This window comes from Ostrinia nubilalis, chromosome 18 (assembly GCF_963855985.1).
Source record: "Ostrinia nubilalis chromosome 18, ilOstNubi1.1, whole genome shotgun sequence".
Lineage (NCBI taxonomy): Eukaryota > Metazoa > Arthropoda > Insecta > Lepidoptera > Crambidae > Ostrinia > Ostrinia nubilalis.
Window position 1 is genome coordinate 104,310 of NC_087105.1, and position 24,302 is coordinate 128,611.

At 37.8% G+C, this 24,302-nt stretch overlaps 1 non-coding gene and 1 pseudogene across 1 annotated transcript; one reads left to right on the forward strand and one right to left on the reverse strand.

Annotated features, from left to right (window-relative positions):
* Window positions 1-6,422: 6,422 nt before the first annotated feature.
* On the reverse strand, window positions 6,423-6,537 carry LOC135080921 (U5 spliceosomal RNA). Its single transcript, XR_010259090.1, has one exon. It is a non-coding gene; the product is annotated as a U5 spliceosomal RNA (small nuclear RNA).
* A 1,818-nt stretch (window positions 6,538-8,355) lies between these two features.
* LOC135080917 (U5 spliceosomal RNA) lies at window positions 8,356-8,478 on the forward strand (annotated as a pseudogene).
* Window positions 8,479-24,302: the final 15,824 nt, after the last annotated feature.

Genomic DNA, 24,302 nt, shown 5'->3' on the forward strand with positions numbered 1-24,302 from the left:
TCTCGCAATAAATCGGCAATCGTATCTGCAGTATATGGATCGCGACCTTTGCGCGCGCGCATCGACGTCACGACTCCTGCGCCGCCGCAGCCGTGGGCGGTAGGATTACTTTACACTATGCTACCTAAAAGTTAACGAGAACCTATTTTGATTTCATGAAAATAGTTATTAAGAAATTTCTTGTAATAAAGACTTTTACATGGAAACTGAAATCACGAGCTTTCATTTACTTACCAGGCGACTGAAATAAAACTATAAGCTACAGAAACGTTGATTTCTCCGGCAATGTGCGAAGCAATACAAAAAAAAAATACGACAAAATTATTCATAAAATATTAAATAGACGGGGAACGAATAATTGTCTCAACAAATGAGCGGCTAATTAAAACGTCAATGGCTCTTAAAGCAGGTTTTGTTAATGCAATAAAGGCACAAGTCAGCTTGGTTCCGCGTCTAGTCTAGCCTTCTAAACACAGTTTGGAGCCTACTGAACCATTATTCAGTATGGCACGACTCCTGCGCAGCTTTCTACCGGAGATTAATGGGAGCTCAAATGGGAATAAGGATTTTTATCTCGCGATCGGTGTAGTCCGTCTGACAATAGGAGATTCGTGAGCCGAGTAATGGTAACGGAGAGCACGGCGTATTATTGGCACAAAGGAGTTTTCGTTCGTTTAAGGAAGCATAAGCCATGACTCATGATCTCGTGGCTCGCGGTCTGTGTGGCAAGCTTTTAGGAAATAGAGGCTCTTTGTTCTTACGAAAAATAGTTACAAGTTAAAAGAGCGCCTTTGTTCCGACGTGAAATTGTACGAGTACTTATGTTGTCATTACGTTTTATATCTATTGTATTTTTGTTCCAAAATATCAACGACCGAATCGAAATGGCAACCAGGATGACATTTTCGAACCATAATATCCATTGGAACTAATTTCAGCATCATTTTAAGCTTACTCTTAGTATATTAGTATCTCTCTACCACGGAGTTGCCCTCCGTAAAAAGAGGCAACAGGCGATTAAAACTTGTGGTGAATCAAAATATCAAATAAAGAAAAATGTTATGATTTACTACCAAGAAATGGTTATACTACACCGAGATAGTCTTGAATGTCAATTTTACAGCGAAACCTTTCGCCCCATGCCTCACCCGGCTCACAATACTGCTCCTCGACCACATATTCAATTAACTCCAACATATCCTCGGTTGATTAGGGTGACCCCTCACCCCCATACGCGAGGCCATTTATTACCACTGCTCCATGCGTACAAGGGTTCCGGGTTCGAAGCCAGCATTACTATTGCGGAAGTTAATTTTCGCTTGCAATTAATTTCAGCATTATACTACTCGACACAAATTAGTTTTGTGCAAAATGTTGAAGCAAATTGACTACCTATCGTTAGGGAAATTAATTATAAGTAAACGATGTTTGGAAAAGCCATGAACACGCACAGAACGCGGACCGATTAAAATAATTAATAATTATAATGTTCATTAAATTGTGCCTGCAAGTACAACGTACAATGTAATTTTATGTACACTTTATTATTATTTTATATTGAATAATAAATAACATAACTCCTAGCCCAGCCATAACCATTTCTTGGCGGATGCATAAGATTAGCTCAAATAGTCAACCAGCTGTTGACTCTAGCAGCGAAGACTCTCGAATTAAGATGGACAGGGGAATAATGCGCGTCACTATTGAATGCAGGGGCCACTGCGACGGTCAAGCATGACGTGTTGTTCTTTAAGATAGCGATGATAAATATAGCTAGGATATTTCAGGCCTAGACTTTTTATAACCTTTTTTTTTAATATAATGTAATATTTTACTATGCCCCCCAACATACTCCTACAAGGTGGACCGAAGATCTGGTGAAGCAGGAATAGTACCTGGAAGCTGCCCGTAGTTTAGGACCATATAGAAGAGGGAGAGAGAGACCTTAGGGGAGGCCTTTCTTTGCCTTTGTCCAACAGTGGATGTCAGTTGGCTGAAACGAACAAACATTAAAATAGCAATCATTAAGACTACGTATTGGTGCAAAAGTTCAAAAACAATAGAACCAAATCACCCAACGAGATGCATCCGAATCCCCTGACGCTGTTTTGCTGCGCTCCAGCAAATGTATTCCCTCCGGTCCGTAACTGTCAGCAATAAAAATGCAAATACGTCGGCGATAACAATTAAAAGGCAGCCACCCGCTCGTTAGAGTCCGCGCACGTCGCAGGTTCGACTCCGGTTTACGACCGAGCTAGTACGACTGAATTCCACTGGGGAAATTGTTTCCACTACTCTACCGTTGTCAGGATCATTTCCACCTCAAATGCCTTCGTACCATCATGAAGATCAGATGGTCTGATCGAGTGCGCAATACCGAGGTGCTACGACGAGCCCATGTGGGTGGCATTGAGGCCTATATAATGCGTCGCCAACTTCGATGGTGTGGTCACGTATCAGGTATGACGGAGGAGAGAGTGGCGAAGCGCATCTTCTACTCTGAACTTGAGGAGGGTAAGCGGAAACATGGCGGTCAACTCCTCAGGTACAAAGATGTACAGAAGCGGCACATGAAAAGATGCAACATTGAGCCCTCTCAGTGGGAAGGTTTGGCAGCACAGCGTCCAGAATGGCGGGAGATTGTGAAAAGGCAAGTCCACGAGTTCGAGGTGCAGCGTACGACTGAACTCGACGCGAAGCGCGATGACTTGAGGGCCCGTCCATCTGCCGCCATTCACTATAACTATGTTGGCGGCGTGCTCAGATGCCCTCAATGCGCGAGGGATTTTACCGCGAAAATAGGCTACGTAAGCCATCTTCGGGCACACCAGCGCCGCCAAGACAGCTAGGAGTCGGAGTGGTCGCCATGGCCGAAATCGGTCGGATGGATCATCATCATCATCACTACATGGACATTGTTTTATTTCCCTCCTGAGGAAGGGCAGGACTTTGCTTTGATACAATTAAAAGCGTATACACTCCATCCATGACTTTTGGTATAAATACTCATATTAGTCACATTAATAATGGTCCCTAGTGATATGATCAGACATTGATTAGCTGAAGGTGGCTGTTGTCATTCGATTAGGTCCAATATCTAGAATCATTCCTTCTACTTCTGCTTCTTGCGCTATTGTTACAAAGTAATTGGCATTTAATTTTTTTACCAATTCACATATTCCTGTCTATGATTTGTGAGTGCACCAAAACCCTTATTCTCGTTGCATCAGAATGCATATAGGCAGTATCACGAGAATGGAGTCAGTCCCAAGATCTGAGTTCAGCGCGCATGCTCGTAAACCGGAGGACAAGAAATCCGTGCGCCCGCGCAGCGAGTCGATAAAAACAACGCCACTCACCGTGCCAGCCGAGAAATGCACTCAAAATTACAAATGCTATTTTGATTAAAATGTATGGCTTTTCAATACGTAGTTTATGTGTTTTTATTAAAACTTCTGCATGTTAATTTCAGGAAGATTTTTAAAATGTGTGCATTTTTATTATGTTTTCACCTTTAATCAAGTTTGCATTTAACAAGTGTCATTTTTTATACACTCAACATCAAATAAACCGCACCTTCCGCGACGCGAACTTTAAAGATTTTCTTCTGACACAATCATGGTACCCCAACAATATTGGTGTTATTTGAGAGCCCAATAAATATCCTTCAAGAAAAATACATTTCATTTCTAAATAAATGATTAACATATACCATAAATGTGACTTAAAAATAGACCTCACTTTGGACTCACCTCTGGGATCAATTAGACCAATTTTTATGGTTATAAAACCAAATAAAGATCTCACGTGTCCTCTTTAACAGATGGATAGCGATTAATCCCAACTTAACAGTTTTATAGTCATAAAAAATGGCTATAGCGTAACTACCTATTTTTAGAAGAAGTGACTCTGGATCCTTGTAAAGACACATTTTTGGGGTAAAAACCTTTCCTTTAATGAAATGAAGTTTAGAACTAGGCTTTCAAATGGTACCAATGTTGGTGGGAAGTGGGGATGCATATGTTTGATAAGTGCTTGTCGCGGGAGGTGCGATTTATTTGATGCCGAGTGTAGTTACTTTCGTGAAGCCTCAATGTAACCTTGTTGGTGATCAAATAAATAAATAAATAGTACTACATCACATGAATGTACCTATACATTGCCTATGATAGGCAACTGTAGTTTTTCGTGGCTAAAAAATTTAATCACTTTTTTAAATCTGTTACACTTCATTATAAATATTAGTGTTGGCGAAGTAAAAGATCAGCTCTACATACTTGTTTATTGTGTACCTATTTGATAATATAACCACCGCAACTTTCTATGTATTTCTCATCGTGAATTCCTAAACATCTAAATACCAGGATTATCCTCCGTTACATTATTACGACAGCATGTCTAATATTGTTGTACCTTCTTAACCATTAGGCAAAATGGCCGTCCATTTTACTATAACAATGTTCTGTCGCGCTTTACATTGTTACTCATGTTCAACCGTAGTTCGAGCTTGTACAAATACAGCAGAAGTTCTAAGAAACGTGTTTCCTATGCTTAAGGACATAAGGGTTAGAAGCTATGAGAAGTGTGACTGTAACTGGAACAGACAAATGAGCGATGTTGCGGCGCCTGCGCATCTCAGGTGGCCAGGGTTGGCATCAAGCGATAGACAATAAACTTTTTTTTTTTAATAAAACAAACACTGAAAGTAAGTTTTCTTTTAGCTCCCAGATACAGCTTTCTTACTTCTATGGATAATAAATTAAAAAAAAAATACATGTTATACTTGCAAAAATAATTATCACTGATTCACGTAAAATAATAGCAATTTGTGTTTGTTCAAACAGTCCTACATAAGTACTTGTATGTCTGTCTGTGTGCCCTTACATGTACACGATTAACAAAAAAATGACTTTGATTTTAATTGCCAAATAGATTGTTGAAATAGGCAATATCTAAAAATGGTCAAAAGAACTACATATTTGCAATGTTTGATGGCCGATGATGGTAATAATTAAAAAGTTGAATAAATTGAAAATAGATGTTCAGACTATTTTTAAATGAGCTAGGAAGTTTTGAAAAGAAAAATTATGACAAATTACTAATTTAAAAACCGAAAATTAATATAGTCGGGAATTCAGGAGGTTTTGCTTATAGGATTTTTCATAAGATGTTCACTGTGCAATAATTTTACTTATTGTTACTTGCAGTCTGCGTTAGATACACCTTGAGACGCATTGTTTCTCCCCCGCAGTCCTGCACTGACAGATATTAGTAGAATTGGCGTATAATTGATACGTCTGCGCGCCGCGTTCGACGGCCACTACTCACGATAGACATCGGCGCTTTGAGGCCGCTCTAATTCATTTGCTTAATTAAGTTAATGCGCGGCGCACGCGCACGGCCGCTCACGACCGCGGGGCTCCGGCGATGGCTGCTGGCTTTAGGTCAACCCTTATATCTAGCTAGACTCACCCTCAGCAGAGCTAATAAATTAAGCAAAAACATCATACTAATAAACATTACCCCACAGCCAAAGCTTAAATTGGGACAGGCGCATTGCACAAGCGAAGTGCTAAAAAATCACAGGTATATTCTTAAAGGAAGAAAGATACGAGTATTTTAACGGATTTTTAACAGTAAGAGAATGAAACCGAGACTTCTGGATCGAAAGAGGTCAACTCTCTAATCACAAGACTAGGGGAGAGGAAGGATTTACACCAGTGAAAGTTCACTAGAAAATAAAAATGACTTCGAATAAACTGCAGTACTCTTACGAATATTGAACGAAGTCTGTACATCAACAATAGCGAGTCCCAGGTTGCTTTCAAAGTTAGTAGTAAAGACCGAAATGAATCGTCCAATCTAGAAAAGAGTCCGCAATAAATCTCCTCCGGCCCGCGCTTGATTTCTCCGAAGAGGAATGATATAATTACATGATTGCGCGCGCGCAACCTCCAGCTTTCTCGAACAATTCGCCGTACGAGCTCTAAGGTAGAGTTTGAAGTTAGGGATCCTAAATTAACTGCTTCTGTAGCTTCAACAATCTATACTATCTATCTATGTATATTATAAATGCGAAAGTAACTCTGTCTGTCTGCCTGTCTTGCTTTCACACCTAAACCACTGAACCGATTTTGATGAAATTTGAAACAGAGATAGTTTGAGTCCTGGGAAAGGACATAGGATAGTTTTTATCCCGGTTTTTGAAACAGGGATGCGTGCGATAAAGTTTTTCTGTGACAGACAAAATTCAACGCGGGCGAAGGCGCGGTCGGAAAGCTAGTATAGAATAAATCAGTTTTGAGTAGTAGATTTTTTTCTTTAAATTTACCTTCCACACAAAATGGCAACTACGGACTTCGACAAGGATTACTTACACAATGTACTAACTCTTTAGAAAACTATTAACTTCGGTTTAATAAACCCCGCGTGAGCAGGGGGTCAAAAATTGAGTTAGACTCATTTGAGTGTTCCCCTCCACGGAAATCTTTAGTAAAAGGCGAAAGATTTATGCGTGTTGAAGGGAAACCAGTGATAAATGGAACGGTGGCCAAACGTCTTAAAGACGGGAAAAAATCAAATGATACCGCGAGTCAACTCGGCACAGCTCCATCTAGCGGTACCGATGAGACTGTTTTACCTTAGTGGTGTTACGTGTCATCACAGAAATACTTTTTGTTGGTATATCATGTCAAAATCGTACTATAGTGACCGCTAAACCTATACAAGATCTATTACAGCTAGTAACACGATATTAATAACAATAGAATTGCGATCAGTGATGTCCTCTGCTCTAATAGAAATTGAATATAAATAAAACTAACACGCATTTCGGCAATCTTTTGACAGATGTGCTATTACTCAAAGGCGTGACACACAACAATTTAGTTGCGCAAGCAAATCGCTGCAATTCGGATAGCGATCCATCACGAGCCGTGAGTTTAGAGAGCGATCACCGAAAAAAGTGGCGAAATTAGGTGTTTGGACGTAGCGTGTAATCGCAGGTAAACAGCGTTTACACTTGCTTCTTTAGATTGATAGTCTATTTCATACATAGTATTTAATAATGTTACGTATATTCACAGTTTTTTTTTTAACAATAGATAATTTCATCGTCATTCATTTAATGCTAGCATAAAATCCAAGTGTTGATAAGTAGAGACATAAGTAGAGACATCAGACTATGAAACATCGAGGAATCATATTTTAACCGACTTCAAAAAAGGAGGAGGTTATTAAATATTAGGTATATTATTCTTGGAAATCTATGAATAGTAAAATCATAAGTTTTATCAATTGCAGACAATTATACAGTTTTCAGTTACCTAATATTTTGTAAGATGCATTTAATTTTAATGTTTGTATCCAAGAATTTGTGCTTTTGTTGTTATATGTACTTACTCTTAAATAAATTAATGTTTATTGTATTGTATACAGACTTTTGAATCATCCCAGGACAAAGAGTAACCGATCCGTTAATTAGAAGCGTAATCAGCGCTGGCACGGCTCATGCTATCTCCGTATTAATATCTCGGATTGTCAGGCAACAAATTCGAAAATCCTGTCCGAGTATCGCGCTGATCGCCGTATCTCTAACGAGCATCGCCTGATCGATGGCCGCGGTAGTGCTGCTGGGATTTATCATCGATGATGTTTGTATCATCATCATTTTAGAGCTTATAGAGATGTTTACAGAATGTAGGCACCTTCTATACAGGGTGTCCTAAAAAGAAGTGTCAAGCCAAAGCTCAGAGGTAGAGCATCACTAGGTATATCCAAATCACCCCCATGTATGTTCCTATGTTCCGCTATTTTTGATAGTTTTCGAGTTACGATTGTTTTAAACTGTGATTAGGCACTTTTTTGGTCACTGTGACGCTGATAGTCAAGTTACATGCTTGATTTTTTTTATTATGAGATGAATAGCAGGCCTAGCTGATTTAGAAGTATTTACATATACGAGTAAAACACGAATGTAAACTAAAAATCCAGTATACATGTTGTAAAAAAAAATAACTCGAAAACTATCAAAAGTCTCGGTGATTCGGGTAGCCCTAGTGATGCTCTACCTCTGGGCTTCGGCTTGACACTACTTTTTGGGACACCCTGTATTTTTATTTTATTTTATTCAAGTCTAATTAAAAAAATATATTAGAAGATATGCTTATTAACAGTTTTATTCAATCTGTATAACTTTTCTATCAGTAATCCATGTAACAAGTAGGAGAACTACTTGTTACATGGATTACTGATAGAAAAGTTATATTGCGCCGCTCGATGGAGCTGTGCTGAGTTGACTCGCGGTATCATTTGATTTTTTCCCGTCTTTAAGACGTTTGGCCACCGTTTTATTTGTCACTCTGGTTTCCCTTCAACACGCATAAATCTTTCGCCTTTTACTAAAGATTTCCGTGGAGGGGAACACTCAATCACTCAAATGAGTCTCACTCAATTTTTGACGCCCTGCTCACGCGGGGCATATTAACCAAACTAGCTGTGCCCGCGACTTCGTACGCGTGAAAACCCGTTTTCGCAACATTATTCATTGTTGCTCTACTCCTATTAATCGTAGCATAATGTTGTATAGCATTCCTCGATAAATGGTCTATCTAACACTGAAAGATTTTTTCAAATCAGACCATAAGTTCCGGAGATTAGCGCGTTCAGGTAAACAAACAAACTCTTCAGCTCTTTAATATTAGTATAGATTAATAGTTATCTACCATTTATAAGAGTTGATGGTTAGAAATTATCGATAAGTAGAGAGTGTCGGTGTCTCTTCCCTACTGATGGATGGCTGCGCGGGCGCACTCAAAACACTTAATTGACAGCTTCGATTAGACGCAGGATTTTGGGAATATTAAACGTGTACCGTTTATCGAGCCTCTCCGATCTAATTAATGGGCCGAGCTTCTAAGCTTCCAAGTGCTTGCGTCGGTAGTTTTAATTCCAGGCCACATTGTTAAGTAATTAAATATGTTAATCGTCATCTTTGGAATGAAAATTAAACACATATTTACTTGTATACACTAATGTATTTTTTTACTCGTATACAAGTTAACTGTCTGAAACAAGGGTGTTAATAATTTTCAAACGATTCGCGTAGGTAAAGTATACGAAATTATTTCACACAAAAATGATTATGAAAACGATCTAATATGTTTTTAGAATAAGCCAATAGAGTACAAATATTCAAATGTCGCACTAAACTTTTCATATTCAAATCGCCCTAGTTTACTATTATAAATGTTTGTTTAAATAACAAAACAAAAGGTTTAACCCAACTGTCCATGACAGGATATTATCGATGTGACACTTTGTGTTACACATGTTGATTGTAACCCGACCGGCGAGCCACGTGCCGGGCCGCGTCGGGTCGGGTCGGGCCGCCATTGTCCGGTGGTCATCGCGAGGGGACGAACAAATTGCCTTTTGTCGACCACCCCTTAATTGTCTGTTTAAAATTTAGTTGAGCTTTTTAACAATGTAATTGTTAATGAATAGCGCGTGGTTAGACACGCAAATGTTGATGTCAATTTGAAGATAAATTCGCTGGATTAGTTTATTTAGTTAGTGGGGTGTAGTGGGCGAGATAGCAAAATTATTTGTTGTATTTTTTTTTGCTACGTGAAATCTTCATTCGTTTATGTCCAATTCAATGTACACTACCTACCTAACAAAAGTCAGCATAAATGATCGAATAGAAATTATTGCAAACTCCAGTTGCGATAAATATTTTTTTTAATCCCAATCCTAACTAATATTATAAATGCGAAAGTAACTCTGTCTGTCTGTCTGTCTGTTACGCTTTCCCGCTTAAACCTCGCAACCGATTTTGATGAAATTTGGCATAGAGATAGTTTGAGTCCCGGGAAAGAACATAGGATAGTTTTTATCCCGGTTTTTGAAACAGGGACGCGCGCGATAAAGTTTTTCTGTGACAGACAAAATTCCACGCGGGCGAAGCCGCGGGCGGAAAGCTAGTAAACAGTAAAAATCTCAAACGAAACATGTAAGTGGTGGACAGCCGTCCAAACCGGTAGCAATCAGCAGTCCCAGGTTCAATTATCGCCGCAAAAACACGGGGCAAAGCTCCTGGCCGGGTTTGGCGGAGTCCATGGAATGGTCAGTTCAATGAAACATTGTTTGCTTGCTGCAATTTTTGGCGTAAAAAGAAACATGCGGGCTTTTTGCTGATACTTAAATTAGAAATTGAATGTTCTTTAATTGCGATGTAAATAAATATTCACGTATCTAATAAAGAATTAGTGGCTGAAAGTTGGCAATTCATTAGGACTATTTTAGTCACCATAAACAATAAACATCAAGTCACAGAAAAGCAAACCGCAATTTTCTTTAGATTTTCCAGCTATTTGACTTGAAAACGTAAAGATATAGAAAGTGGATTCGAAAACAATACTACTGAACCGATTTCGATAAAATGTTGATTGGACCATTGCTGCATTGCTAGCAATTTGAAGGATAAGCCAAGCAATTGAAAAATACTCGTAATGCAATCCAAAATTCTGACTTTGGTGAATAAGTTAATTTCCTGCTGAAATGGTCTTTATATATACCACCTGATAAGCTGATATAGCCAATACAATGTATTGCACATATTGAGTTTCCAAGTAACCAAAGTAACCGTAGCTTGACCGCAAAATCAATAGATCGCGGCCCACAGCCCGCCGGCGACAATCGGCGACGTCCGCCGTGACGTCACGCGCAGCTGCGAAGGGGCGCTCATTACCGCCATTATCCGCGCGCCTTTAATTAGTGATGTAACAGACACTCTTCAATGAGAATATCAGTCTTTATTCAGTTGCAGTTTAAAAAAAAAAAATGGTACGACGAATGTTTCAGGCTTTATGAATATCTAAAGGTCGTTTGCCACCAAATGGAGCAGAACTCTGCTCAACCGTTTCTACTGCACCTGACACTCAGAATCTAAACAACGAAATGAGCTACTTTTTACCTGTTATAATATGCGACTAATGATTTGAATTGTTTAGTTGAATTGTTCCCATGTATAATTTTAATTATTAATTTTCATGGCGTTAGCAAAAATAAATTATTCAGTGAATACAACTACTCGCAACGGTAACGTCACTATTTTTAATTACAATGTCTGATCGCATCGCGCTAATTCCTGACATTTAGCTAAAAAAAGTGTATCTAAAGAGCCGGGCTTAAGCGCCCTTATTAATGAAATTAGGGTGCGCGCACAATTGGTCAGCGTTTGGAGAGAGGACAATGGCGGATGATCCGCCGCGATGACTCTTGAATTGTCTCGTTTTAATGAAGTTGGGCGAGATGAGGTTGGGGTGCGAATTAAAAACATTTTAATGTGCGAACGGGTCAGGTGTAAGCACTGATGTGAGATTCGTCTTGTATTCATTATTTCTAGAAATAAATAGACCACATTTATGTTAAAATTATGTTTGTTCCCCAATAATAACGATGCTGCTCACGTACAATGATATAAAAGGTCAATTGTAACATTGTAAATAATGATGGTACGGAAATAATAGACAGACACATCCTACAGGATAATTACAAATGGCGTCTGTTAACTGTGTCCGTATTATTAGCTAAGTATTTAGTATTTCCTTTTAATTGGTATCTCTCTTAAAGAAATTAAGGATTAACAGTAAAAATGGGTAAATTAAACGTTACCACCGTCACCGTATAATTGACTCATGAAATTGTTTCGTTGCAGTTTTATCCCTTTCTTCTAATACTTGGGCGTATCCTTAGACCATTATAGTCATTTCTGAATAATTGGTACAAGCAATATTTAGAAAATACGTGTACCTACTCCAGGCACATTAATTACAGAGACCTTGGCAGCACGTGGGTGGACCCACCCTATTCCGGCCGTGTGATGTATAAAATGTAATCAGTGACCTCTAGCGATGTACGTATCGTTAACCACAGCCGACGCGCGCGCATGGATCACGTCCATGTCAATAATTAAATTGAAAAATCGTATCTGTGCGCCGACAAATTAAGTCGTGGTTAGGGGTTCCATCTTTCTCATTGTATCAGGGAACACCAGCTTTATTCTTACATAAGACAGTGCAGCAGTGGTACAAAGCCAACAAAATCAATTCCACTTTATTTGAGGCCAAAAGTAGTAGAAAGTTTGCTTTATTTGTGTCTGGGAAATTTAATTCAATAGGTAGGTTTCCATTACGATGAAAATTAAAACAGTAGTTCTTTTATCATAAACCAGGACACAACAGATACCTATATGGTTATGGGATACTGAATTCTAGCTATTCTATTTTTTTTTTCATTCGTTGTTGAAATTCCAAAATTGTCTTTTTCGACTTGGCCACCCCACCGAATAGTGATGGAGAGCGATCATCAACCAGACATGCGATGTCGATAGTAACGACAAATGAGGCATTATATCTCGAGAGATCCGATCGCTCGATACCACGGAGAGGCCGAGAGACTGATCGAATGCTGGATGCCGAATGACCATGTTGACGCGGCGAATGATATAAACATTTATCAGGGAATAGTGTGTGATTGTTGTTGTTTCTGGACCGGACAATATGCTCGACCCTACCACACGTAGTTTGAGGAACAATTTCACAATTCTAGAAGTGTAACTCATTCCTAGTAAACTTTTAAAGTTGAAATTGTGTCAATTGATGAGACATGTATTGGCTCCTTAAGAGCATTTGACGATTTGCAAGTACTAATTTAATTAGTCTAAACAAATAAAGATAATTTTGATTTTGATTTTGATTTTGAATTAGGTACTAAAAGTTGGGTGGTCTCAATATAAAGGTTATCCTAGATCCTAAACAATACCTAAATATAATAGCAGAAGATTATAAGGCAGGCAATATTAAAGTGGATCCTAATAGGATAGGATTCTTTAAAACTACTATAATTAAACAACAAATCATTTAGTTTCAGACTGGCATTTCTTTGTTAATCGTTAGTTAACCAACGTATAAGGTAGTCGATGCATGATTATGTTGTCGCGGGTTATCGCCGCCGGTGGCCTGCCCTCGCTAATGGCCGCGATAATTATCTTACTATTACAATAGATTTCACTTTAACATTTAAAACAGGATTTCTAGTTAATTGATGGTTTTAGATAGTCTAATATTATAGCTATTTATATTCGAGTAGAACTCCTATCATTTTGATGGGCGTCTGGCGTCATTTTATTTCACCACAAATCAAAATGTGTAGAAGCTATGAGTAACAAGATAGAAAATGAAGAGTTGCAACAATTTATATTTGAATGTGATTTTTTTGTCATATTTGATAAGTAGTTTTTTTAATGGATGCTAAATCTACCAAACCCAACCGTAAAACCAACGTCACTGCAATCATTGCATCATCCATCTATAGGGAATTCCATTATCAACATCTTGATCGCATTCCACCCGAAAAAGTAATTTGCAAGGTTTTCCGACCACCTTAGCAAGGTACCAATCAATATGGTCGAACCGCTCCCGATTCCGTATCAAATTCAACAAGAACAATTAAACGGACAATCCTATTATCTGCCCGTGGAGCAAGTAGCCGGTACCTGGATTATGTTGTCGCGCCCGGTGGCCCGGTGGCCGGTGGCCGCACTAATGTCCGTAATTGGCCATTGATTCGGCGCGCGCGCAGACGCCGCCTATTGTTCCGATAACTTTACACTATTCCACAGATAGAGAACATTCGCGGGGAATTTATTAGAAAGCAATGTGCAAGGTTTTGTTTGCAAACAGGACCAAACGTTTGTGCTTACCCTGAAAATATTGAAATATTGTGCTAACTGACGAAGATATAAGAAGTCAGGAAGTTTTGAAAGGCTTGTAATATAATTAATCTTCCAAACCAATACGGCCAACTGACACCGAACTTTCTATAGTCCTAGTAATTTCAATACATCTTTGATTGCAAAGTGAAATAAAGTTTGTGGCTTTTCTAAACAATAGATCAATCTGCGCAAACTCGAATCAATACAATCGTACGTATGTCTGTACAGGTCGCAGATATTGTGGACCACCACGGTTGATACAATTACACCACAAATTAAATGTGGACTGACGCACGCGGAGCAGTTATTAATGAATTGTCAAAGAAAGAAAAAGCCGATTCCAAGCGACTTGATGAGTGTTTCACATTTTAATTAATATACGACAGTTCTATTTAATGAGTATTCTTGCGGATAAAATATGTAAAAAGTCTCTCGCAGTGCAATCAATCAAAAATCACAATGTGTATGTACCTGACAATAATGATTGTGATTTTCAATAATATTCTTGCTGTTCTATGATGGTTACGTATTTAGTTTTAATTTCCATTTGAAATAAAACTGTTTTATTTTATACTGCTCGTTTGCCTCCTATCACATAAAAAAAAAAAAAAAAAAAAAAAAAAAACATATCACTAAACTGTATTTTCAACCGACTTCAAAAAAGGAGGAGGTTCTCAATTCGACCCGTATGTTTTTTTTTTTTTTTTTTTTTTCTATGTTTGTTACGCGATAACTCCGCCAATTATGAACCGATTTGAACAAATCTTTTTTCGGCGTATAGGTAATACCTCAAGGGTGGTCCCATTTAAATTTAATAATAAAAAAAACAACCCCCAAGGGTGGAAAATTGGGGATGAACTTTTTTATACGCAATATCTCCGCCGATTATAAACCAATTTGAACGATTATTTTTTTGTTGAATAGGTATTATCAAAAGGGTGGTTTCATGCGAATTTGAAGAAAATATTTCACCCCCAAGGGTGGAAAATTGGGGATGAACTTTTTTATACGCAATATCTCCGCCGATTATGAACCAATTTTTTTTGGTCTCAGTGTACTGCCTACCTTCAGTGGTAACATCAAGGTAATAATTAGTTAACTAAAAAGCAAGAAATAAGTAAAATTTTATAAAAAAAAATAAAACCGACTCCAAAAAACCTACACTAAAACGTAGAAAAATAATTACTAATTACCTACTTATTTATTAGGACGAATTATTAATATTTATGTAGGTATACCATGATTGATACTTTTGGAGTCGGTGCAGGCAAACTTTACATGTTTCATAATCTTGGCACCGACTCCAGAAGTATCAATCATGGTATACCTACATAAATATTAATAATTCGTCCTAATAAATAAGTAGGTAATTAGTAATTATTTTTCTACGTTTTAGTGTAGGTTTTTTGGAGTCGGTTTTTTATGTAGGTATTGATAGACTTTTCGGTTCACACGGTGCACACGTTACATTTTGATGCAGGTATGTTAACGTAGAGTTGATCTTTGGAAAAAAATTCAAACTTTCTAAATAAAATAAAGGTAAAAAAGTTATGTGTATTTCAATGGAAACTTCCAAGCCCACCCTGAAAACAAAGCACCATAATAATAAAAACCACCATTTTTAACTGTGGGCGTTCCAAACAATGGGGAATTCCAATATTTGAGCGAATCACAACAGTATGCGTATTGCAAATCTACAATGGCGCAGTAATTATTGCTTGCCGTTGGTCCTTCGAGCCGGATCGAATATGCAAGATGGCGGTCGGCGTCGAGTTGCGGCATTGTGTCAAGTGGCGCGTACGCAGTGGCCTTTGATTGGCTGATTGTGAGCGTTATGCTCAATTATTTCCGTCCAAATATTAATTGTTGTGACGTTGTTTCATCACGAACAGTTTCTACTATTGAAAAACGAGCAGGACTGTAAAAAATAAGAAATTCTAATAACTGTACTGTATCCAATAGGTAGATAAAAAAATATATATGTTGATGAGGATATACGGGTTATTCAGTATTCCATCCACGACATCTCTACCCACTTGCAGGTAAAATAAATTACCTAAATATTCAAAATCATTCAACATGATTCACTGTCGTCCATAATACAATTTAAAAAGAAATGTTCCTTTGGAAAGGATAATGAATTTTCTAATTATTTACACAAAGCCATGCCGACTTAACGTGTTGATTTGTAATTTTATATACAGCCAGCCAAGTGCTTTTATTTGAGCATGTACATAAACTCCCAATATTGAAACTGAAATCCAAAATGGCGGTTTTAGCTGCACTTCTTTCTTTGGTCCTTTGAGCCGGATCGAATGCGCGTCGCATTCCGCATTGTTCGCGGCGACGCGTGCGCAGCCGGCGATTGGTCGCCGTCGCCATTGTCCGCGATTGTAATCGATCTCTCGCTCAATTTGTTCCAAGATCGCGCGATATCGCGCAATTACGCTACTTAATTGGAAGCAGCTAAGACAATAGGACATGCGGGAACAATACTTGTTTGTAACGATAACATGCCTCCCTGCCTGGCATCTTAATTTAGGTCTTTCTTGGAAGAAATAGTATTTGAACGAGCCTAATTGTCACAAAGTTATGTTATTAGTAAAGTATCCCCCTGAAGCCACGGCTGAAACCTTTATAAAAAATAATATAATAATTTCGCCATTTTCTTACTAATCTAATCCCAACTAATAATATTATAAATGCGAAAGTAACTCTGTCTGTCTGTCTGTCTGTTACGCTTTCCCGCTTAAACCTCGCAACCGATTTTGATGAAATTTGGCATAGAGATAGTTTGAGTCCCGGGAAAGAACATAGGATAGTTTTTATCCCGGTTTTTGAAACAGGGACGCGCGCGATAAAGTTTTTCTGTGACAGACAAAATTCCACGCGGGCGAAGCCGCGGGCGGAAAGCTAGTGTAGAAATAATTCATGAATTGGACCACAACTTATTAAGTTTGAAACCAGGGTTGTGACTTGTGAAATTGTCACCTCAGTTGCGAATTGTGTACGTTATTTTAGGACTGTTTTCATTACTGTATAATGAAAATAATGAGTCTAGAATTTCTAATCAGAAATTTTCTTATAGACTTATTTGCCTTCGAAAATCTTAAATAACCGATTGTTATGAGAGCATGCAGGTAGAACCGGTTACAATTCCTCATTAGAATGTCGAAGTGTAACTTTTCGTGCATAAAATGATTAAAGTAATTAAAGCAGCGGAAACCGAGAGTGAGTAATCAAGTGGTCGTCACGTCGCCAACTCCGATACATAAACTATGCGAGAGGTTGCGGTGGCGTGTGAAAGAGGCCATCTTTCCAGCGTGAAGCACTTACTTTAACGAAAAGTTAGCACAGAGCATAAACAACATATTTAGGAATAAGTCAGTTCGGTCCAAGAAAGTAGATTATTATAAAATAAATTATTGAGTTTGTTGTTAATTATGTAAGTATACCTGAAAATCCTGAAACTTAACTGTCACATGATATTATTATCAAAATTTTGCAAAACAACAATACCTAGCAAGGTTATTTAATGTTTCATATTCTTACATTTTTTCTGTTGTTTTTATTGTTTATTTAACAAGGAAAATAATACAGTGTATATAGTATAAACTATGCTAGAAACATTTTAGGAATCTTTTAACCATTAACACTTTTAATTACTTGTACAAAAATAAGAAACAAAATTCTGCCAACTTTCATAAATGAGGTTGCTGTTTTGTTCGACCTGTGTTTACCTACACTGCTCTCTATAATAAAATCTGAACAACATGTTAACGGAAAGTTTGTTTAGTGCCGACACGTACTAGAATTTAATTAAAAACGCTTAATAAAACCATTCTTCGAGGGCATTTATTAAGACGATTTAATCATTGACGTTACAGTCGAAGCGCACGCCGAAGGCTCGTTTCTAAGTGCCAATTGCGATGTAATATTATTACACTGAAGGCTAGTAAATCAACATGAATTAAACTTAAGCTCATGGAATGAGGAATAATAAATGTATTAGTCGTATCACATTACCAAATAAGTACATTTATAGCATTGAGTGCAACAGATACACTGCAGTTGTAGTAACCGAAAAACATAATTACACACTATGGTGGGGCGACCTGAATGCTTGCTCTTATTTCATGCAGCTTAACGCAAGCGGTCATAATAAACAGGAATATTAACAGGTTTAGGCACTTGAGCTTATCTCAGCTTTTGTCTTAAATATTACTAAACTAAGCTTCAATTTGCAGTTGTGATACTCTCCATGTCTCTCTTGTGGCACCGACTCGACACGGACACCGTATCTATTAGAAATTTTAATTACAATCGACAACCTCGCAACATATTGTGGGCCCGCGGGCTGGGATCGGAGAAATTATCGACAATCAAAAGAACCGTATCGGCTATCGATACTTCTGTTGGCGAGGAAAAAAGCAAATTGTTAATATAAAAACATAAAAGTTAAAAAAGTTAAAAGTTATTTAATACATTTTATTTCTCAAAGGTTTTTAATAGTATACATTTGGTATTTTGTTTGGTGTAATCAACTTTGTGTCTATAATCCTAAGACAAGACGAGGTCCCATAATTTCATCTTTCCATCAAACTGAGGGTTCGGGAAGCGCTCAAGATAGGTAATATTAGTGTTTATTTCTTCGCGATAAACAAGTTCACCGTAACCGCCCGTTTATTATTGCCTATTAAAGTTTATTCCTTGCGGCGAGACCCGCTGCCACAGTGTACAAGGGTATTTCTCATCGCCACGGTTCTCACCGTCACCTTCGTGGCGAATTTTATTTCTAACTTGTTTCAACTTTTTTTAAACAAATATTGTAGCGCTTGATGTGAAGATTGTATTCTCAGTAAATCAGTCAAATAGTGAGTCTCGTTTGGAAGCTTTAACGTTTTGAATTTTTTGATGCCACAAAAGTGATTCTGTACTTCACAGCAATGATTTTTTCAAACTTTACTACTGTAAATGACTCTTAAGTGTTTATAAAACATATACTTTGTCTTATTTTCGTAGATAAATAGCAATAACATAATATAAATAGGTACCTAGTTAAATACAAGATAAAATTTTACCTTAATATTTACTAAGTTACAAGATTCTACGCAATTGGTTTTAAGGGTGACACTGGTAGCATTCTGTAATGCTAAAGAAGCAAAAAACGGATTATCAGTACCTCAATAAAAAGAACTCTAACTGATTATCTTATCAGTCCCTCAACAAAAATATATTTTTTATTTAGGCCAGAGGGCCTCGTATTTTTGTTGTACAACTTTTAACACGAACTTCAGATTAAATTTATCTTACAAACAGATACACAGTCACATATACAGACATACATACAGTCATACAGACAGACAACAAAAATACGAGGCCCTTATTTATTTATTGATGTACTGGTCTCTACTTGACTTATGGTCCTATGTCCCCTAGATGGGGCAGAGGGCGTCCACAACAGTCCTCCATCTCTACTTACCACGTATAATTTATTAGTTATTAAAATATTGTAAAAACATAAACACCAGTCACTACATTTTAAAATAAACCAAAGCAAGAAATCACTTTCGTGGCCTAAAATCACCTTCGTGTATAAAACACCACGAAGGTGATGCCACGAAGGTGACGAAAATTTTAGTTTTTTATGAATTATCCTTAAATTTGAATTTAACGGTTCAAGTCGAATACTACACAAATAAGTCTAACATGTTAAGTTTTCAATGGCAAAGTTTCAATTAAATTGTTTAAATTTTAGAGGTAGAAAATATTGTTCAAGCAAGCGACGGTATGTCTATGGATAATCACAAAAAGTTACGTATTTTTTTCGCGGAGCGACGATCGACCTATCTCACCTCCCCAATGGTCGAAGCGCGACTGACGTTAACCGAATAGAACGCTGTGATTGGTTGCTGGTGTTTGGTTTAACGGCAATCTTGTATTATTACTCAAAATTTTAGGTACCTAAAATCGTGTGACCAACGTATTTCGCCTTCTCAATTCAAAATAATTATAAGAAGATATTTTTTTGACTACTGTGTGGAAAGCATATTTAATAACGATGATTTTAGTATATGCTACACACAAATTGAATGAAAATTGTGAATGCAGTAACCAAATGTTTCATTGCAACCGAAGGTGTGACACGATGAGAACGCAAAAAATGACCCCGTTTCTTATCGTTTCATGTGATTTTTTCGTATTATTTTTGCTTCTATTACGATAAAATTTATTTTGTATGTAGCTAAATAGATATTTTATCATCTGATTTCAAAGTTATTGTTCTAACTTATACCGTTTATGAACTATTATTGTGTGACCATCAAATTTGAGTGTAAATGAGAAGTACCCACAAACTCTATTGTGATAGGTTTAATTACATTGAATTAAAGCTATTTAGGTATATTTTATTCAGTAAGTAAACTTTTCAATCTGCAGTTAGCAGATTATTAATTATACCTAGGGAAATAAAATGTTAATTCATGACTTTATATCTACTCGTACTAACGCAATTAGACGAAACTTTAAGAAAGTATTAATTACTGTGCCTTTATAATATTTCCCGGAGTGTTCTAGCCCTAAACTGAAGGGATTTCTATATTAACTTATGCAACGTCTTTACCTCCAGTAATAGCTGATCATACTGAGTCTCCTCCTACTACCACTACCTATCAAACAGATCGACCGTAAGAAATGATAATTAAGTATAAATAGTCAATCGCTTTAATAATGGTGATTTATTGCAGTCTGTCGCAGGTTTCTATGCAATGGAGGCAAGATTCAGTGACCACTAAAGGACTATGGCAGACGTAACGGTTTTTACGTATTTTCGGACCTAAAAGTCACTATCGCACATGGTGTGGTAGGGTTGTAGCTTAGCTTGACCGGGCCAATCTCAACTAAGTACTCTTAGTGCGTGAAATCAATATCAAAATTTCCATAGTCGGAGTATGGGATCACATCATACCACATGATAGAAGAGGAATGACGCACCGCAATAAAATGTGTTGAGGGATAAGCTGCAAAAACATATTTTTAATGGTAATGTTTCCAAATACTAAGAGAATAGGTACAATTTAGATTAATTAATTAGACTTATAGAGGAAGTACCTAGGTACTTCTGCTATCTTTTACAAACCTGTATTCTTGAGACTTTGTATCGAACCGTTACAATATCTTTCTAATTAAATCTTCATAAGTGGTAGTAATTTCATGAAAATAACAACGCTCATAATTTGATAGCAAGCCATTAGACTACGGGCTATCTAGTAAATTCAGATGGCCTATTCGTACGGTAGTTTAAATTTTTAATCAAAATGATAGGCACTTTTAACTGCTAGATTATAATGCAGAAGATTTATGCATGTCATAAAATATCTTTCTTATGCCTAACCAGCCTTAACCTCTAGGGTTACAGCCATTTGAAGAACCCCCGTGTTGTTACGAGCCTTCAGATAAAATAGCATCCGCCGGTGGCTCCTGGTAGATTGAGCTCGTCAAAGAATTACACCTATTTATGAAAACGTTTTACGCTGAAAATCTATGATTACTGAAGGAAATGCTGACGTTAATGTAATCTTAATGAAAAACGTTGACAATAATTTATTGATTTTAAAAAGTTCTTTAGCCCCCACCCAAGCAGATCGATGGACATTGGTTATTGCTTATACCAGGCTGTATCCGTTTTTAAAACCCTTTATGAAACATCAAATTTTAGGGCATTATAATTTGCCCTCAACTTAAAACAACTACCCCTTTAGAAACGGATCAGTTTTTCTGACGTCGTCAACTGAACCAGTCTACCATCGAATAGTTTGATAAAATGTTTTCAAACTCTCGTCTCTTAATGTGCTTCATTTAAATACACATGTTCCACACCTGCAATTAACAGTTACGTGCGGTAGCCCACTGTTTCCGGCTGTTAACCAGAACCGATCGACCGGTCGGCCGACCACTTGGCCGACGGGTCGGTGCTAGACGCGCGTCACGCCGCGTCACGCTGATGTCGTCGATTTCACGCTTCGCTTGTGTCCGCCACTCATCAACTTTTAAGGTTCTTTGGAAAAACTATTCAAAAGAATGATAAACATTATGTGTTTAGAGTACCTAAACGTAACACATATTGCTTAACGCTGTACCATTATAATCTATCCTGCCGATTAATTGCCATGACATAGACATGGGCAATGTCATAAGTAGGATCTACTTTATTTAAAACAAATCTGTCAACTAGGCGTGAATCCAGATATCAATAACTACTTTTTTTGATAGAAGCAATATTTCTTGAAATAGCAAGAGACAAGAGAAGCTTTCATACAAATAATGGTTATTGTGATTGATAGCTTAATTATTTATTATTCAAGCCGCAAGTATCCAATTGCTGTTATCAAATTAAAAGCGTCAAAATTATCATGGCTACGAAATTTTGTCTACGCTCCACAGTCCACTACGCCACGCGCATCTCCTACGGTGGTGACCAGCCCGTCCCTACTGTTGGGTGGTCTTCGTCACCGTTTTGTCACTGTCGCGGTGACGCGCCCTCTCGTCGCCTCTCGCCTCTTGACAGGTTTATTTTTACTGCTCGAAGTACTTCGAACAACAAACGCCGGGCGATGACGATTCGCGTAAGTGGCCATTCTACGTTGATGATTTCTTTATTAATGTTTAGATTCGACGGTGGAGTGCTTACAAAATTGAACTGAGTTTGTTATGGACAGTAGAATGGAGAGAGAGGCATGGAATAGAAGTGGTTAAACAATATTTTTTTCCTGGTTTATTTTATGATAAATCAAATAGACATACTACTTCTACTTTTGTCCGTCAAGAACTTGCTCCTAATATTTGCATATTATGATATCAGACAAAAACAAGACACCGCCGTTACATGCTCAGAGATTTATGCCATCAGCACAGTGAGTAATTAAAACGCGAAATAAAAACTGTACATTTATGTTTCAATTTTGTACGGTCTATCAGACCGAAGTAAATAAGTTAGCGCGATTCTCCAAGCTCCATTAGTAGGTGGATCTTCATGAATATTTTGTGGTAACCGACGCGAATCGCCTCACTCTGTGTCTTGTATTAATCACCGCGCTGTAGACAGTCATTTGTTTATGATTCGACATGCAACAGCTTTTTGGGGAAAGGTGTTTGTTTGTAAGCACAAAAATGATTGACAACCGGTTCATGATGAGATGCTACTTATTCTAAGTAGAAAGTTACTAGCAAACAAAAATAGTACTAATACTTTGCTAATTCCACCTTTGCCTTACAAAGGAAACGGGACTAGTCCCACCTCTCGTTCCCACCACTGCAACTCCTGTGTAGCCTGGATCTACAGCTTCACCACCAATAAAAACCCAACCAATTAGGCCTTCATTAGGAAGAAACAGGAGTACCTACTCTTATTTTTTTTAAGTTCACTGTAAATAAACGTACGCTCGTTTCAGCCAAATGACGTCCACTGCTGGACAAAGGCCTCCCCAAGGTTTTCCACAATGAACGGTCCTGCGCTGCCCGCATCCAGGCTCGCGGGTCTTCACCAGATCGTCGGTCCACCTAGTAGGAGGCCTACCCACGCTACGTCTTCCAGCCCATGGTCGCCACTCAAGAACTTTTCTGCCCCAACGGCCATCGTCTCTACGAGCTATGTGCTGTGTGCCTGCCTGTACTGCCACTTGATTTTAGCAATTCTGCGATAAATAAATGTTCACTTAAGTCTTAATTATCTTGAATTTCAGGCTTTAGCTAAACTTTTCAAGGATTTTCCTTGGCCATTCTGTTGGCATTTGTTTCTTTCTATCCTTGTTGCACTCCGACCGTGCATTGTGGGCCATTAGCAGGGCGACACGGATCGCGCCGCGTGGCGCCGTGTCGCGTCGTGTCGCGTCGTGTCGCGTCGTGTCGCGCTAACGAGCCGCGCATGTCGCGTCGCCGCGCCAATTACACGCCCGAACTTGCCCGGTAATGGCCGAACTTTTGTGGAATATCTACGATGGAAATAAATGGACTTATATAGACTACAATTCTTGAATAAGTACTTATAACAATGACTTCTGTCTATAATATATTCGAAGTGCTAATAGAAAAACTTAATTTCAGATGTGTACTAGGGTCATTCCATGACAAATGTTACCGAGGGTGAAAAACAAAATATGTTCATTTCGCATTAAATCTGATGAATTTTGAAAGTAACCATTCCAAATTATAATGTGCAACCCACCCAAAAAAATCTGGAAGAAACAAGTAATTTTTAAGTTATTAGTCTTCAAAGTCTATACTTAAGTCAACTGTTTGAATGATCATTTTCTCTTTTATTATTGGTAATACGATTTTAAAAAAACTATCAATCTGTGAACCGTTTTGCCACTATATGATTTGAGGGTATTTATCATTGTATTGGTAGATAGCGTCATAGTCCCAAAAAAATTGATAATCATCAAGTTTTAAGTGTGTTTTCTTGTTACTTCGGCGATGTAACACCCGAAACGATGGAATGACCCACTACATTATCAAATGAATAGTG